General features: G+C 42.9%; 1 long non-coding RNA gene across 1 annotated transcript in view; it reads left to right on the forward strand.

Moving 5' to 3' along the window:
- Positions 1-1,080: 1,080 nt before the first annotated feature.
- The window catches only part of LOC124717238, a 114,878-nt gene continuing 98,576 nt past the window's right edge, over positions 1,081-17,382 (forward strand). Inside the window, exon 1 of the long non-coding RNA XR_007005727.1 lies at positions 1,081-1,173. This is a non-coding gene — a long non-coding RNA (uncharacterized LOC124717238). The remainder of the gene's footprint in view (positions 1,174-17,382) is intronic.

Raw genomic sequence — 17,382 nt, forward strand, 5'->3', positions numbered from 1 at the left:
TCGCCATTGTTGAAAGTTCCTATACAAAAATGTGGGAGCGGATGTGGAAAAATGTGCGGAACTTCCGCAGTTGTGTAAATGGATGCATAGGTCGGTCGCATCACTAATCTCTACCTACCCATCTATCACCAAATCTGTTATTTAGAGACCAACCAACATAGAAACTAAAATGAGGAGATACTCCCTCTTGTATGAAGTACATGTTTTCTCACACAGCTAAAGGCACACCTTCTAACAGATCATGTAGAACATTCTCTACGAAATTATAACTTCGTGCATTAAGCCTGGGTGGAAGAAAGTGAGGCCCTATCAAACGGTCACCAACAATAAGGGCCCAAGCATTGACAGAAAATCTTTGTTGATGACTTGCTTCGGCAGTTTTATGAGAAGTGATTTCCGTCCATACATGCCGATTGTGAAAATTTACAATCTGATCCCGTTGAAACTCGTTGGAGGAAATGAGTTGTAACATGGAAACAAAGCGTTTCCATATTCATATAACATAATTTCTTCATCTACATGTGAGGAATGTTTCTGGCATTTGGTGCTGTATATTTTTGTTACAGCCTGCACGTTTGTGAAGATTGTTGCCCTTCATTTTCTAATGTTTGTAATCATTTCTATCTGCCTGTAAAGTCCTTTTGTCGATCTCTTTATACGAATCCCTTCTTTCTCAACCGACCAATAGATCTTTTTTAGTATTTTCCTTTCTTGTGTTTCAACCTCCTACATTTTCGTTCTTCCTTTGGCCTATAAATCCACTGGTAAGGCGTTTTATGCTTTAGTGTCTTAATTTGACTTCGATGGAAATACTTATTTGTTGTAATGTTAGCACATGTCTGTATGCGTGTAGTAGTTTTTTGATCGATTTTCATTGGATGTCGAGTTCAGTCCAGTTTTTTGTATAATCTCTACACGCGTGCACATAATTACATTGGCTGACCGCGGCCAAGGTCGTTCTGCTGTGCAGGATTAAGACGCAAGCGACTGGTTTTTCCACTTGCGTGCAAGGCCGTTGTTGCCACGCGTTCTTGATAAGGCAGCACGTGGCTGAAAAGTTTGGTGTGAGTTCTCTCTTCACAGCTGACGACAGTAGCGTCGGGTCGAAGCACTAATGGTGCAGAACATTCATCTTCAATGTTGATTGGTGTAGAGAAATTTACCAAAGATACGGTATGTGCACGCATATATATAGATTGCTTCATATATATATAGATATATAGATATAGATATATATAGATATCATATGTATATAGATATCTTCATTTAGGAAGACAGGCAAATTTTCACCCATTCTGCCTATCCCCCTTCCATTGTCTGCAAGCAGCCAGTAAGATCCATTCTCTCTCCGAATTGCTAGCCGCCGTTTACAAGTAGACCGCGAAAATCTGTCTCTTGCATGCTGCACAGTTGTCATACAACAGACAGTGCAGTTTCACTCACAGAGCGACTGAATTATTCATTCAGTTGTTGATGTCACTTTCTTGAACCAGTATGACTGTGAATGTGACCCTGCAAACGTCTTAGTCTGACTGTCAAATAAATATGTCAAATGACGGCAATAAACATGAAGTGCTTCACAAACGGGCGAGTAGGTTTATTTACTACATTTACAATTTTTTTAAACGTGGATCTGAAAAACGTGGATCTGAAAACTTGTCTCCTATTTTTGACATTCCGAGGACGTAAGAGCGAATCACACAGGCACGTGTCGTCAAGAGAACTGTACAGAGAATAGTAAACGAAAGTGTCAGAGCTGTAGAAACGTCAGGAAAATTTGGTATCGAGTCGTCTGCAAAGCGTCGAAACCTGTAACCTGGTTTTGACAATGATATTTGAAAGAGCTCCGTGTTTGAAATGTATATAAGTAGTAAACAGCCGACATCACGACAGTCTGTTACAATTATGCAAGACAAAATTGGTTTCAGCGGTAACACTTTATCAATACGGATAATTTTAAAAGACAATTTCATGTGTCTAATTTTGAATGTACAGTAGCCTAGTTCTTTCTGCGGCTACTAGATGGCGCTCGTAGCAACACCATGTTTACTTGCCCACACTTTCTAAAGTGGGCATCTCAGTCTTGTTGCAATCCTTGTTCACAGTACGAGCAGCCCTTAGCGGCTCGCCATCTCACAGGTGTTCATGACGTCGCCTTTCGGGCTTAGATCTTTTTTACTATGTGACTTGTAAGTACTGCATCTTTTCGAGTCAGTACAAACTTTAATTTTATTGATGTACTATATACCTAATGTTTTAGTACAGTTAGTCTAATTCTGAAGACGACACTCATAGTAGCGTCAAAACCAGATCAATTTTGACTTAATATTTGTGACCAAGGGCTTATTTGTCACAATAAAATTTTAAAAGACATTTATTTCAGATATGTTAAGAAGAGAGTTTCTGTTTGAAAGAGATGACATAGGTGCAGAACGAATCACATCCCTTATGAAGATGCACGAAATAAGCGAAGGAGGTAGTTCAAAATGTATTACTCGATCAAGTGTGGGTGGTCGGAATCATTTCATGAATACCTGCTGGAAAATAAGTGGTTGTACTGGCAGTTTTAAAGATCCCATAGGAATAAGTTCTTGGATGATAAATCTGCATGCCGTCTCTTCTTCTGGTTTTATTCCAGACAGAAAACTAGTATGTAGGTGTAAAAACAACAGCAACATTCGGAAATGAACATTGTCAATTTCAAGATGTGGTTCACTGAACAATTCTTGTCATACCTTGCTTCGAAGTCGGTCATTGTAATTACAGAGATAATTACCATTCACCTGTTACAGAGAAAAAACGAAGTACAGACACCAGGAAAGCGGATCTAGTGCTCTGTCTTAAAGAAAAATATTCCGCACGCTATAAGCCAGACTCATTCCGAATTTCGCAGCTTGTTGATTTATGCGTATCAGAACGCACAAATTTGACTTCCATGCCCGTGAATGTAACCAAAAAGTCTTACGTTTCCCCGCGTCTCACTGTCAGTATAATCCGATAGAATTAATCTGGCCACAGCTTAAAACATACGTGGGAGGCGGGGGAAACAAGATATTCAACATAACAGACACATAATCGGTTGTGCATGAGGCAGTAGACAACATCCCCCTTGAGCTTGGGCAAACTGTGTGCGCCAAGTTGAAAAGCCGTAGAAGACTTTGATAGGGAGGTGAAGATGGATATAAGCCTTGAAGATATCCTAAATCCAGGTGGTTCAGGCACGCTCAGATAGCATTGACGATTATATTAAGATGTAGACTTTGGAACAAAGTAAAGAATAATATTTCTTGGTTTTAAAGACTCATGGTTAAAGAAGTCTGTCAACATATCAGTTGCATATATGGTATTTGAGAACTTCCTAGCCTTCATTGATTAGGACTTTGTACGTCATGAAGAATTTAGACATAATGTTCCGTATTTTGCCCAAGGAGAAATTCAGCTTTGCCCAGCGTGTCGTATGCTATAACCAATCGCGAGAATGCGGCTGGATAAATTTCTCGAAAACTCCGAGACTGAGACGAATAAACGCCTATGATTTTCAGGGCGTGAATTGGGGAATGCCTTAAAATGGCAGTAAAAGCTACCTGTCGAGATATTTGTGGTTTTCTACGTTAGCGGTCAGCATTCCCTAGAGTTATTCATAGAAGATGGTTAATTGTTTGTCTGTTCAAAGGCTCATAAATGCAGTCTCGAGTTAGTTTACCCTCATAACGACTGCTGACAGCGGAAAATATTGTAACATACAGGTAATTTTCATGAAAGTCTTTTGGACTACTCTTTGCTACCAATAATCTTTTTTTTTTGTTTTTTACAAACAGTAATTTACAGTTAACTAGTCGGACATTCACACACAAATTTTTACTTATAATAAGTAATAAATGACTATTGTCGCAACCAGTTTCGGCTATCTTGGCGTTAGACAATCGTCATTTTGAGAAAAAGTGTACTTGACGTCTTCACAAAGCCGCGTCAGCTGCTCTTGCTTTCCGACATCAAGCGGAATAACGCAGTGGAGCAGCGGACGCAGCATCAAGGTCTGAAGTAGGTTTCCTCTCGTGCAGACGACTGATCGAAATCGGTTTTAAAATGTATTATTCCCATCACTGATGTGAACATCTAGTACGACGTACCATAGGGAAAAGAACCTGACTGTTGACCGCAGCAACGTAGGTCGTAACGCGGACTTTGTTTGCCCTCTTTCTGCCGCCACGCATGCGCATATTTCATCCCCGCCACTCTTCCCTATCGCTCCGCTGCTATGTTATAATTCTAAAGGTGGAAGGGGTATAATACAGGGAGCGAAAGGCTATTTGCAATTTGTACAGAAACCAGATGGCAGTTATAAGAGTCGAGGGGCATGACAGGGAAGCAGTGGTTGGGAAGGAAGTGAAACAGGGTTGTAGCCTCTCCCCTACGTTATTCAATCTGTATATTGAGCACGTAGTAAAGTAAACAAAAGAAAAATCCGGAGTAGGTATTAAAATCCATGGAGAAGAAATAAAAACCTTGAGGTTCGCCGATGACATTGTAATTCTGCCAGAGACAGCAAATGACCTGAAAGAGCAGTTGAACGGAATGGACAGTGTCTTGAAAGGAGGATATAAGATGAACATCAACAAAAGCAAAACGAGGATAATGGAATGTAGTCAAATTAAATCGGGTGATGCTGAGGGAATTAGATTAGGAAAAGAGACACTTAAAGTAGTAAAGGAGTTTTGCTATTTGGGGAGCAAAATAACTGATGATGGTCGAAGTAGAGAGGATATAAAATGTAGACTGGCAATGGCAAGGAGAGTGTTTCTGAAGAATAGAAATTTGTTAAGATCGAGTATAGATTGAACTGTTAGGAAGTCGTTTCTAAAAGTATTTGTATGGAGAGTAGCCATTTAGGGAAGTGAAACATGGGCGATAAATAGTTTGGACAAGAAGAGAACAGAAGCTTCCGAAATGTGGTGCTACAGAAGAATACTGAAGAGTAGATGGGTAGATCACATAATTAATGAGGAGGTATTGAACAGAATTGGGGAGAAGAGGAGTTCATAGCACAACCTGACAAGAAGAAGGAACCCGTTGGTAGTACATGTTCTGAGGCATCAATGGATCACAAATTTAGCATTGGAGGGCAGCGTGGAGGGTAAAAATCGTAGAGGGAGATCAAGAGATGAATACACTAAGCGGTTTGAGAAGGATGTAGTTTGCAGTAAGTACTGGGAGATGAAGAAGCTTGCACAGGATAGGGTAGCATGGAGAGCTGCATCAAACCAGTCTCAGGACTGAAGACCACAACAACAACAACAACAACTACAAGCGGAAGCGCCGTTCTTCGTGGCACGGGCTGTAACAAGTCGGTAGATAATCTTCGACGGAGATTTATTTGGTTATTTGTTTCTGCAGCATGTGTATTCGACATTCACTTGATTGCCACATATGAACGCTCTGCTGTACCATCACTAAGAACTAGCAGTTGATAACTATATTAAGTCCGCAGCTCGTGGTCGTGCGGTAGCGTTCTCGCTTCCCGCGCCCGGGTTCCCGGGTTCGATTCCCGGTGGGGTCAGGGATTTTCTCTGCCTCATGATGACTGGGTGTTGTGTGCTGTCCTTAGGTTAGTTATGTTTAAGTAGTTCTAAGTTCTAGGGGACTGATGACCATAGATGTTAAGTCCCATAGTGCTCAGAGCCATTTGAACCAATAACTACATTAAACGCTCATTCCCGTTTATTGTTCGTTTCTATAGTTCGGAAAAGCTTACTACTGTGCAGTAACATATTTGGAAGGTTCTACCTTTCTGTGGGGCTAAGGAACCTGGGAACTCGTGCCACGAGACCTTTCAGTCGACTCAGTAAAGGAAACTGTAGTTCTGTTTGTTGAGAGACACGAATATAGGCAAGTCCTCACTTACTGACAATGTTATTTCCCACAAACAGCGTGGAAACATGTCCCACTATAGTGAAGTTGGTTTCGGTGGTTACAACGACTGAATACGTAAAATCATTTTATTTAAAGATTTTCATCGGTTGCAACAAAAGCAGTGTGCTTATACAGGGTGATTCCGTGATGATGTTACAGACTTTCAGGGATGGTAGAGAAAGGTAAGTATATTAATTTACGATATGGGAGCCTGGTCCAAAAGAGACTAAAACGAAAGTTAGCAGCGAAAAACATTCTGATGCCTCTTACAGTGGATCTCCTCTACTGCAAGTGCGTTGCTTTCCATATTTTGAGAGGTATTAGACGAAATTGGCTACGGAAAAGGACTCTGTTTACAACAACATGGACTGTGCAGAGTTTGGGTACAAAGAAAAGAGAAGTATTGCAGGAACTAGGAGGTTGAAGGTAGATGCCTGCGCCGCCAGTGAAACAAAGATTAAGAGGAATCGGAATTAAAATATAGCAAACTGCAATTATTTTTACAATGGTGTTAAAAAGGAGCAAGAGAGAGATTTCTGCAGCTGTCTATATGAAGCACAGAAGAGATATCAAATGGTGAGAGGAAACTGATAAAAGAATAATCACCGAACAAATCTTAAAATATTGCCACAAAATGATAAATGTCAGGGCTTATGCACCTAGAATAATAGCAACGTTAAAGGTGAGTTTTATGAGACATTAACAAGCGTGCTAGAGAGCACAAGTGCCCACCAACAAAAAATTTTATTGGGAGATTTTAATAGAAAAGTAGAGGCCTCTGATAGTGGAGTAGTGGGAAGTATCGAGATGATACAACAAATGACAATGGAGAAAGGTTCGTGGATACGTGTGAGACATTATCCTTGAAGATTTAAATGATTTCTTTCCTCACAAGCAGATCCACACGTGTATATGGTAGAGTCCTCCTAGAAATATCTGGTCAGTAATAGACGATATTATTCAAGCACTCAAGCACTGGCGAGCAGATTGATGCCGTATTCCTGGACTTCAGGAAGGCATTTGATACGGTTCCGCACTTACGTTTAGTGAAAAAAATACGAGCTTACGGAATATCGGACCAGGTTTGTGATTGGATTCAGGATTTCCTAGAAGAAAGAACACAACATGTCATTCTTAACGGTTCAAAATCTGCAGATGTAGAGGTAATTTCGGGAGTACCGCAGGGAAGCGTGATAGGACCTTTATTGTTTACAATATACATAAATGACTTAGTTGACAACATCGGTAGCTCCGTGAGGCTATTTGCAGATGACACGGTTGTCTACAAGAAAGTAGCAACATCAGAAGACTCGTACGTACTCCAGGAGGACCTGCAGAGGATTAATGCATGGTGCGACAGCTGGCAGCTTTCCCTAAACGTAGATAAATGTAACATAATGCGCATACATAGGGGCAGAAATCCATTCCAGTACGATTATGCCATAGGTGGTAAATCATTGGAAGCGGTAACGACCGTAAAATACTTAGGAGTTACTATCCGGAGCGATCTGAAGTGGAATGATCACATAAAACAAATAGTGGGAAAAGCAGGCGCCAGGTTGAGATTCATAGGAAGAATTCTAAGAAAATGTGACTCATCGACGAAAGAAGTAGCTTACAAAACGCTTGTTCGTCCGATTCTTGAGTATTGCTCATCAGTATGGGACCCTTACCAGGTTGGATTAATAGAAGAGATAGACATGATCCAGCGAAAAGCAGCGCGATTCGTCATGGGGACATTTAGTCAGCGCGAGAGCGTTACGGAGATGCTGAACAAGCTCCAGTGGCGGACACTTCAAGAAAGGCGTTACGCAATACGGAGAGGTTTATTATCGAAATTACGAGAGAGCACATTCCGGGAAGAGATGGGCAACATATTACTACCGCCCACATATATCTCGCGTAATGATCACAACGAAAAGATCCGAGAAATTAGAGCAAATACGGAGACTTACAAGCAGTCGTTCTTTCCACGCACAATTCGTGAATGGAACAGGGAAGGGGGGATCAGATAGTGGTACAATAAGTACCCTCCGCCACACACCGTAAGGTGGCTCGCGGAGTATAGATGTAGATATAGATGTATGATAAGAACAAATGAAGTTACAATCTGCAGGGGTACAGAATGTGGCTAACACCAATTGGTGTTAGTTGTACAGTGTTGTAAAGATGGCACTAACATCAAAGGACCAAAGAGAAACTAATAAGGAAAATACCCCCACAAAGACAGTTGATGCTATGAAATACAACTCAGATAGGTTGAAACAAGAGTATGTACACTGATCGACCATAATATTAAGACCTCCTATCTAATAACCAGTATGTCTACCTTAGGCAAGGATAACAGTGGCGACACTTCGTGGCAAGAAAGCAATGAGGTTTTGATAGGTCGCTGGAGGAAGTTGGTACCACATCTGCACACACAAGTCACCTAATTCCAGTAAATTCAGAGGAGGGGAGCTATGAGCTCTAACGCCAAATTCAATTACATCCCAGATGTGTTTAATCGAATTGAGATCTGGTGAGCTGGGGTGTCAGCACATAAGTTTTAACTCGCCACTGTGTTTCTACAATCACTCCACCACACTCCTGGCTTTGTGACAAGGCCCATTATCTCGTTGAAAAATACCACTGCCGTCAGGATACATGATCGTCATGGAAGGGTGTACGTGATCTGCAAACAGTGAACGATACTCCTTGGCCGTCATGGTGCCTTGCACGAGCTCCACTGGAACCACGGATGCCCACGTGAATGTTCCCCAGAACATAATGGAGCCGCGACCAGCTTGTCTTCGTCCCACAGTTCAGGTGTCAAGGAACTGCTCCCATGAAAGACGACGCATTCGCGACCTCTCATCGGCATGATGAAGAAAGTTTCGGAATTCATCACACAGTGCAATGCTCTAACACTGCGTCAACGTCCAGTGCCGAGGGTCACGTGTAACACCCCATCCGTCACTTATCTGGTTTTAGTGTGTGTTCACCCCAGGTAATTGACTAACAGATCAACAGAGAGTGCAAAACTGCCGCAATGTCGGATAATGCAAAGAAAGTAATAAGGCCCTCTGCCTCCTGATTGAACTACAGTGGGAGTGTTGAAATTAATTGATTCAGAATTGATCCCTTTTAATTAAAAAGGGGGGCACATTGATGTTATATTCAGCTATTGAACACCAGATGCAAATGTTGAACATAAAATTAATTAAGAAAGTGTCTTGGGATTTCTACTACTTGATTGAAAACAGATGCAGTCGATTAGCACAGATTTATTTTAACTCACGACCTTCAATCGTCACATTAAATGACTCTCCTAACAGGAAGTGGTAATAAATTGCGTTTTCGTGGAGTAAAGCACGATAAATCAAAAGTAATTCCTATCGACTGACCCAGGCGTAATGCAAAGTGCGAAAAGAATTCTACAATACACGGCCCATCAAACCCTTGTGGAAACTTTGCCGATGTGATCCCACAAATTTATCAGTGCCCGGAGCTGGCGCAATATCACCGATTTCAGCGTGGCGGGGCGACGTCGTTATGCGGACATCGGCTGACCTCGTGGTGCTGCAAGGCTGCGCTCGTCTATTCACTTCTCGCTATCTTGCTCAGTCCATAGCTGAACGAAAACTTTCTATCTCCAAGCTCAATCGTTCCGTTTGCTAAGTCCTAAACTGCAAAGATGTTCACTCTCTCTCAGGCAAGCTGAGTAAAGAACGCCACGTCCGCGCTCTAGGCAAGCTGGGAATGGAAGACCTCTATGGGGACTTCTCCCAGTCTGATCTTCACCTCGGTTTCCCCTCCAGTAAAATCACTTACTCCAATTGCACCGCAAGTCGTGTTAATTATGTGCCGCTTCCCAGCGCTGACAAATGCCTGCTCTGGGAAGTGAACAAATTCCCACAGAATTTCCCTTCCTCTCAACTTCTGCTATTTAGCTCCTTCCAGGCCACCCATCAGGGTTAGCGTCAGCACAAAACACCAATTTTTCCGGAATTCTGACTCCCAGGAGAGTACTTCAAATTCCTTGGTTCTATGTTCCCATCGGAGGCTGGCATAATTCATTCTGTCACTCTTCACCTGATTAACTTCAGACTCTGTGGACCGTGAATCCAGCATGAAGTTTCTATAGTCACGAACACGCATATTTTGGCCTCTGTTGACCGCTCCACTGTAGCTTTGCATGGCTTACTCGCATGTTTCACTGAAAACAGGACGACGGACATTTATCAACAGGCATACAAGTTCTCCATCTGCTTCCTGGTACACCAGCATGGGGTCAACCACCCACTCACTGTCACTCATCTTAAGGCAGCTGGAGGCCATGCCCCGTTACCGCTTTCTCAGAGCTTGAGCCACCCTATGCTGTCTATTGTCACTTCCCATCAGCACTCCCCAGCCGGCCATGGTCAACTCGAATACTTCCCTGGGATAAACTAACCTCCAGTAAATCGACGTGTTTCCACAAAGTTTTCATGTCTTGTGAATTACTCTAAAACCATCACCCGACATTAATTATTCAATATGTCCATACTATACCATCTACAAGATGCATTGTGCCTTGTCAGTCATTTTTGTTCAGCCCTACTTTTCGCTCAACGTGAGTTAGGTGATCTTTCATGACTTCATGTAAGGGGCATAGTTCTTGCCATCTTACACATGTCCCCATTATAGTCGAAGTTGCCGATGTTGTGGTGTCGACATTTGACACATGCATGGCTTGTCGGTTTTAGAGGTCCATCGTTAGGAGTGTTCGGTGTACTGTGTGTTCAGACAAACTTGTACTCTTCCCAGCATTAAAATTAGATATTAGTTCCGCCACAATTCGTCGCTTGTCCTGCTTTACGAGTCTGACCAGCCCACGACATCCGACATCTGTAATGAGTGGTGGCCGCCTTACCCGACTGCACCTGGGTGCAGTTTCACCTTGGTTTCGCCACGTACTGTTGCCTCACGGACACTACTTGCACCATGCATTTGTCTGACTGGCAGGCATTCCTCCCCAGGGGACGCTGCTATCGCCTGCACGGATTTATGTCGGTAGTAGGTCAGTAGTCGAGAGTTCTGGCTTATCAGTGTACAATTTGTTAATAAATTACTGTTGTCAAATAAACTGAGGCTCTTAGAAGAAGAAACGGCGTAGCGTATGTACCAAGAAATTAAAGAAGACATACATGAAGCAGCATTGGAAGCATTGGGGCAGCAAGAGGAAAAACCAAAGCGCCCCCCCCCCCACCCCACTATGATTGACTCCAAGCATTAAAGAAAAATTTCTTGAGAACACGGCACAAATATGATAGAGCTTTGGTTAGACTGAATAGAGAAGTAAGAAAGGACATCTGCAAAAAGATAGCTGAAACGTGTGAGGATAAATGCGAAGAAGACGATCGATGTATGGGGAGCACAGAAGTGGCGGTAGCATGGAAAATGATTGCATGGCTAAGGAAATAAGTAAAATAACTAGCAAACCTGCCGATTGTCAGTGTGGCAGTGTTGAAAATCATTTTAAAGGCCTGATAACAGAAGAATGGGCAGATTATGAGGAATAAGAGAGCCAGAAGGGTGAACAGGTGGAGAAAACTGCGAATGGGGTACAGAAACTTGCTACACAAATGGAAACTGGGAAATCACGAGGGCCTGGAAATGTAACAGTAGGATTAGTCAGCTATTAAATAAATGGATGTGGGATGGGGAGGAAATTCCACCAGTGTGGAACTTAGCGCACCTAAACTCCATACATAGAATAGGAAGCAAGGAAGTGTGTAGCAATTATTATGGCAGAAGTGACACAAGCACAATTAGCACGATTTTAAAACCAAGACTGGTGAGGTTTCTAAATGTAGAGGAAGAAAAAAGTGGCTTTAGAAGAGGCATGGCATGTGTAGATAACATCTTTAAGACATATCATGGAGAAGTGATTGGAAAGTAGTCTAAGCAGTTTTCATAGATCTTCAGAAAACATATGACTCAGTGATACTAAAGCTAATCTTCTAGATGCTATGGTCAGGGGAACTGCCAACATTTTATGTAAGAAGCATCAAATATCTCTACAAGTCAGCCGAATGTGTCTTTAAAGTAGGGAAAGAATTTTCTAGAGCGGCTTCAGAATAGCTTTAGGACTGAAACAAGCATGCTGCCTGTCTCCCACACTCTTTAAGATGTATGTGGAAAAGGCGTTGGACCTGTTGTGTAAAAAGTGTATCGTCGTGGGGTCTAAACTAGGGAACCAGCGCATGTACATACTTTGCTATTCTGATTATCAGGTCAGTGCAGCGAATTAGATATCTTACATGCCAAAGAAGTTGTTGGAATTTGAAAATGATTTCTGAGAAGATGGAATATGTGTGTAGATGAGCGAAGCAACCTGGACATTGGTGGACGTCTTATTAGAGTGGGTAAAGAGTTTAGGTACCTGGGTAGTATCCTACAACATGATGGAAGATGTGACAAAGACATCCAACTACAGATGATGCAGGAAAGGGCTGCTATTCCAAAATTAAACCCTGTACTCTGGTCATCAAAAATTAGTTTAAAGGTTAAAATTCATTTATACAAATCTATCGTGGAACCAATAACAACCTATGTGAGTGAGTACTGGTAACTCTCAGAATGAGATAAAATGAGACCTAGAGCCTTAGAAATGCACCACCTGAGAAGAGCCTGCAGAATTTCTTGACTTGACCACGTAAGAAATGAGGAAATAAGGGAAAGAACACCGATTCAATACGGATAAAATAGAAGAAAGACGGCTAGGATGGTTAGGGCATATCAAAAGAACGGATGAAGACAGATGACTCAATAAAGTTATTTCGTGGCAACTTCCTGGAAGAAGAAGAAGAAGATGAAGAAGAAGAAGAAGAAGGGGAAGACCATGGTATGTGTAGCGAAGTGGTATCCAAGAAGCGATGGAGACAAGAGGAATGGAAGGGTGTGAGGAAGAATGGCGAGATAAAAGAATTTGGCGACAGGGATGCGGCGATGACCTTAGGACCTTCGCATTGTTAGGAGTGTTTGGCGCACTGCGTGTTCAGGCATACTTGTACTGTTCCCAGCATTAAAGTTTGTTGTTAGTTCCACCACAGTTCGTCGCCTGTCCTGTTTTACCTGTCTTCCAAGCCTACGACGTCTGACATCTGTTACGAGGGGTGGACACCTAACCCCGCGACCTCTGGACATAGTTTCACCTTGGTTTCGCCACGTGTTGGAGGCACTCACTACAACATTCCTTAAGCATCCAACAAGTCGTGCAGTTCCCGAAATGCTCGCGCTGAGCGTCTGGGCCATCACAGTCTGCCATCGGTCAAACCCAGATAGATCTCGCGCGTTCCCCATTCTACACACGGACAGCACGCTCACTGATACTACATGCACCGTGAGTGTGTCTGACTGACAGTCATTCATCGATTCATCGCCAGGTGACGCTGCTATTGTCTGGATGGATTTATATTGCTAGTAGGTCGGCACTCATAATGTTCTGGCTGATCAGTGTATGTAAGTGACGAAGCGTTATTAAGCCAGTTGAATGTCATTCACGCTAATTGTCAAATCAGTCATTTTTCTTATTTCTAGCTCAATTGGGCTGTTCGTGGGAGATCTTATTGCATATACAGAATCCAGCAAGTTCGAGGTGCTTTATTCCACTGAGAATGAAACTAAGCCACCTGTTGGAAAACATGCTGAAGCCTGTGCCGATGGGGCTATCAATCAGCGGCAATTCATATGTAAGACGAATAATTCTGCCCTTTTACAGAAATAACAGCAAGGACGTAATGCAATGGGCACTCAGTACGTATGTCTGGGGGCCTCATCCAACATGCTGAACAGGCTATTTCGGAGGGAACAGGGTGCAGCCAGTTTCAGACTGTGCCTCACTTTGGGACAATCGATGCACGTCTTCTGGGCTCCGAGGTCACATGTGGATCAATGGATCAATCCAGTGACTGGCAGAGAAGGTTGAGAATACCAGCCATTCTCATGGAGTGTCAAACTGCAGCATTGTCCCAAGGAAAGATCGTGGCCCCGGTTCAGCGTCAAGTGGAAAACTTGAGCCACAGATTTCGAGGGTTTTGTGAAAAGCTAGGCGCTGACTTCCTAGATGTGCGCTGTAAGACTGAGAACTGTGGGGTCACTCTAAATGGGTCAGGTGTGTTCTACACATCAAGGCTTCTCCCAGTAGCTGACTGTATGTGGGGAGCGCACAAGAGTTTTTCAGATTAGTGACTCGCCACCCCATCTAGATAAGGACAGGTACAGAAAACCCAGAAGAATCGGTGTAAGATCGGAAGAAATGACACCATATATTCGCAAAAGTCAAGTGTCAGTGTTTGAAAGACACCTAGAAAGAAATGAGCCTCACACAATAGTAGGAGCAGAAAGTTCGGTAAAACCCAAAGTTTACGGTAGTGAGTTACTGGGTAACATTCAAGCATATATTGAAAGGATAGGCTAATGGGAAATGGCGGTGGTGTATTTGCCACAGTAGACAAGAAACTCAAATCCAAGGGGGTACAAATCGAGGCTGCTAGCAAGATCATCTGGTCAGCACTGAGTATCAGGAGTGGGCATAAAATGTTTGGGTCCTTCTCTCGACTACCAGACTGATGTCCTGATATAACCTGAAATTTCAGAGAAAACCTCATTTCACTAATATGCAAGTTCATCATTTATACTGTAACCATCGGAGGAGACTTGAACCACGCAAAAATCAAATGGGATAATTACTGTTAATGCCTTCTCAAAAACTACCTACAACCGATGTTTTGGGAACCCACTCATGATGGAAATACATTAGATCAAATGGCAACAAACAGACGTGACATCTTTAATGATGTCCTCATCGAATGTGGTCTCACTGACCATTGGATAGGCGTAACAACAAAGGACAGATGAAACAAGTGGAAGATTTTGCGTGCTTAGCAAAGTGAAGTAGGAGTTTCATATTTCAATGGGGAACTTAAAATTTTCAACCCAGGACGTGAGTGTGCAGAGGAACTATTTGACAAAATAGTTGATCATCCATTGGATAGGTACACAGGTGGAGAAATGCTCGGAAGAACCAGAAAACACATGTCCAGGAAACTCTGTGGCATTTAAAACAGCTTCCAGTCGTCCAAGAATGGATAAATACAGGTCCCGTACAGTTTTCAGGAAAAATCTTACATATTCTTTCTGTGCGATAGTGGCAAGTTCAGGTACGATGACGCAGGTGGATAGGACCACGCACTCTTGTCTCCAAATAAGACCACACAGACTGATAATATTAAGCTCTGTTGATTGTGGCCAGGGGAGATGCGAAAATCATCCTCGCGCTCAGAAAACCACCTCTGGACGATGCGAGCTACGTGAGGAGAGGTCCCGTCGTCTCGGAGCGTTCTTTTCGGCTCGGTTGCATTTATATTGAAGCATCAATTTCTCGCGGTGGTTCCACATTTCTGTCCATCCCCTGCACGTACCTAGTGGAAAACTTAGTGATGGGAGGGACACTGCACGGTGTAAAGTCATTGTAGGGAAATTCATGAAGAAATAGAGACAACTACACAACAAGCGTAAAACAAAGAATAGGAATCAGACAAAGACGTGTTGAATGAAACATGTTACTGTCATGAGAAGAGCGCATGAAGCTTAAAACGACTGGTGCAGCAGCATGTTGCTGAAAAACCTTTCACAAAAGCCAAGGAAATTTCGGTCATATACAAACTCTGTTATTGGATCGAAGTGAGTGTCCAGTCACTCACGGACGAGATAGAACCTCAAATTGAAGGTATCATTCTACCGTGATCAATGCGAGAGAGAAAGCCCTAATAATGACGAAACGACATGTACTGTGAGGCATGCAGTTCACAGTTGTTTGTAGAGATAAGATGTGGCTGTACAGAATTGTAGTGACATTACAATCATCACTGAAGTATTGTTTTATTTCCTTTTCACTTACAGAGTTATTTTTGTTTCATTATCTATGTGAATAAAGAGGTGAATTTTAGTTCGTTGAATATCGTGTACCTCTGAATGTTCTTGACACGTTGGTATATATATAATGGGTGATCAAAAAGTCAGTATAAATTTGAAAACTGAATAAATCACGGAATAATGTAGATAGAGAGTTACAAATTGAGACACATGCTTGGAATGACATGGGGTTTTATTAGAACCAAAAAGATACAAAAGTTCAAAAAATGTTCGACAGATGGCGCTTCATCTGATCAGAACAGCTATAATTACCATAACAAAGTAATACAAAGCACAGATTATGTTCTTTACAGGAAATGATCAATATGTCCACCATCATTCCTCAACAATAGGAATAATGTTGTGAACAGCACTGTAAAGCATGTCCGGAGTTATGGTGAGGCATTGGCGTCGGATGTTGTCTTTCAGCATCCCTAGAGATGTCGGTCGATCACGATACATTTGCGACTTCAGGTAACCCCAAAGCCAATAATCGCACTGACTGAGGTCTGGGAACCTGGGAGGCCACGCATGACGAAAGCGGCGCCCGAGCACACGATCATCACCAAACGACGCGCGCAAGAGATCTTTCACGCGTCTAGCAATATGGTGTGGAGCGCCATCCTGCATAAACATCGTACGTTCCAGCAGGTGTTTATCAGCCAGGCTGGGGATGATGCGATTCTGTAACATATCGGCGTACCTCTCACCCGTCACGGTAGCAGTTACAAAACTAGAATCACGCATTTCCTCGAAGAAAAAAGGCCCAATATTGGTAGATGTGGCAAATCCAACCCATACCGTGACTTTATCGTCATGCAATGGAGTTTCCACGCAGTTCTAGGATTTTCGGTAGCCCAAATTCTGCAGTTGTGGGCGTTGACTGACCCTCGGAGCGTGAAATGAGCTCCGTCGGTCCACAACAGGTTACTCAACTAATCGTTACCTTCCGCCATCTTCTGAAACGTCCTCACCGCAAATGCCCTCCGCTTCACTAAATCGCCAGGTAACAGTTCGTGATGCCGATGGATTTTGTACGGATAGCATCGGAGGGTACGCCTCGGTACCAACCAAACAGTAGTGTGTGGAATGCCGGTGCGACGTGCGACTGCACGAGCGCTGACTTCCCCGTGCATAGACGAACCCGCTACAGTCTCCCTCAACTGTCTCAGCAGCATTACGCCTTGTGCTCGGTCGGCCACTACGGGATCTATCGTCTAAACAATCCGTGGCTTCGAACTTCGAAATCATTCTCGCCACAGCTTCATTTGTCAACGGACCTTTACCCGTTCGAATCCCCTTCCTATGGCGATAGAACCGTAAGGCTGAACTAGCACATTCCCAATTCTGATAATACAGCTTCACTAAAAGCGCCTTTTCAGGTAACGTCAAAATGCTACGACTGCTGGCGCATCTGATTCTGTCTCTCATTACAGCTCCTTTTATACACGATTTTCATGCGCAGTCACTGGCGTTTTGCTGTCCAGCGCCATCTGTCGGACATTTTGTGAACTTTTTTTTGTTGTTGTTCTA

The sequence above is a fragment of the Schistocerca piceifrons genome, chromosome 9 (genome assembly GCF_021461385.2).
Source record: "Schistocerca piceifrons isolate TAMUIC-IGC-003096 chromosome 9, iqSchPice1.1, whole genome shotgun sequence".
NCBI classification, from domain to species: Eukaryota; Metazoa; Arthropoda; class Insecta; order Orthoptera; family Acrididae; genus Schistocerca; species Schistocerca piceifrons.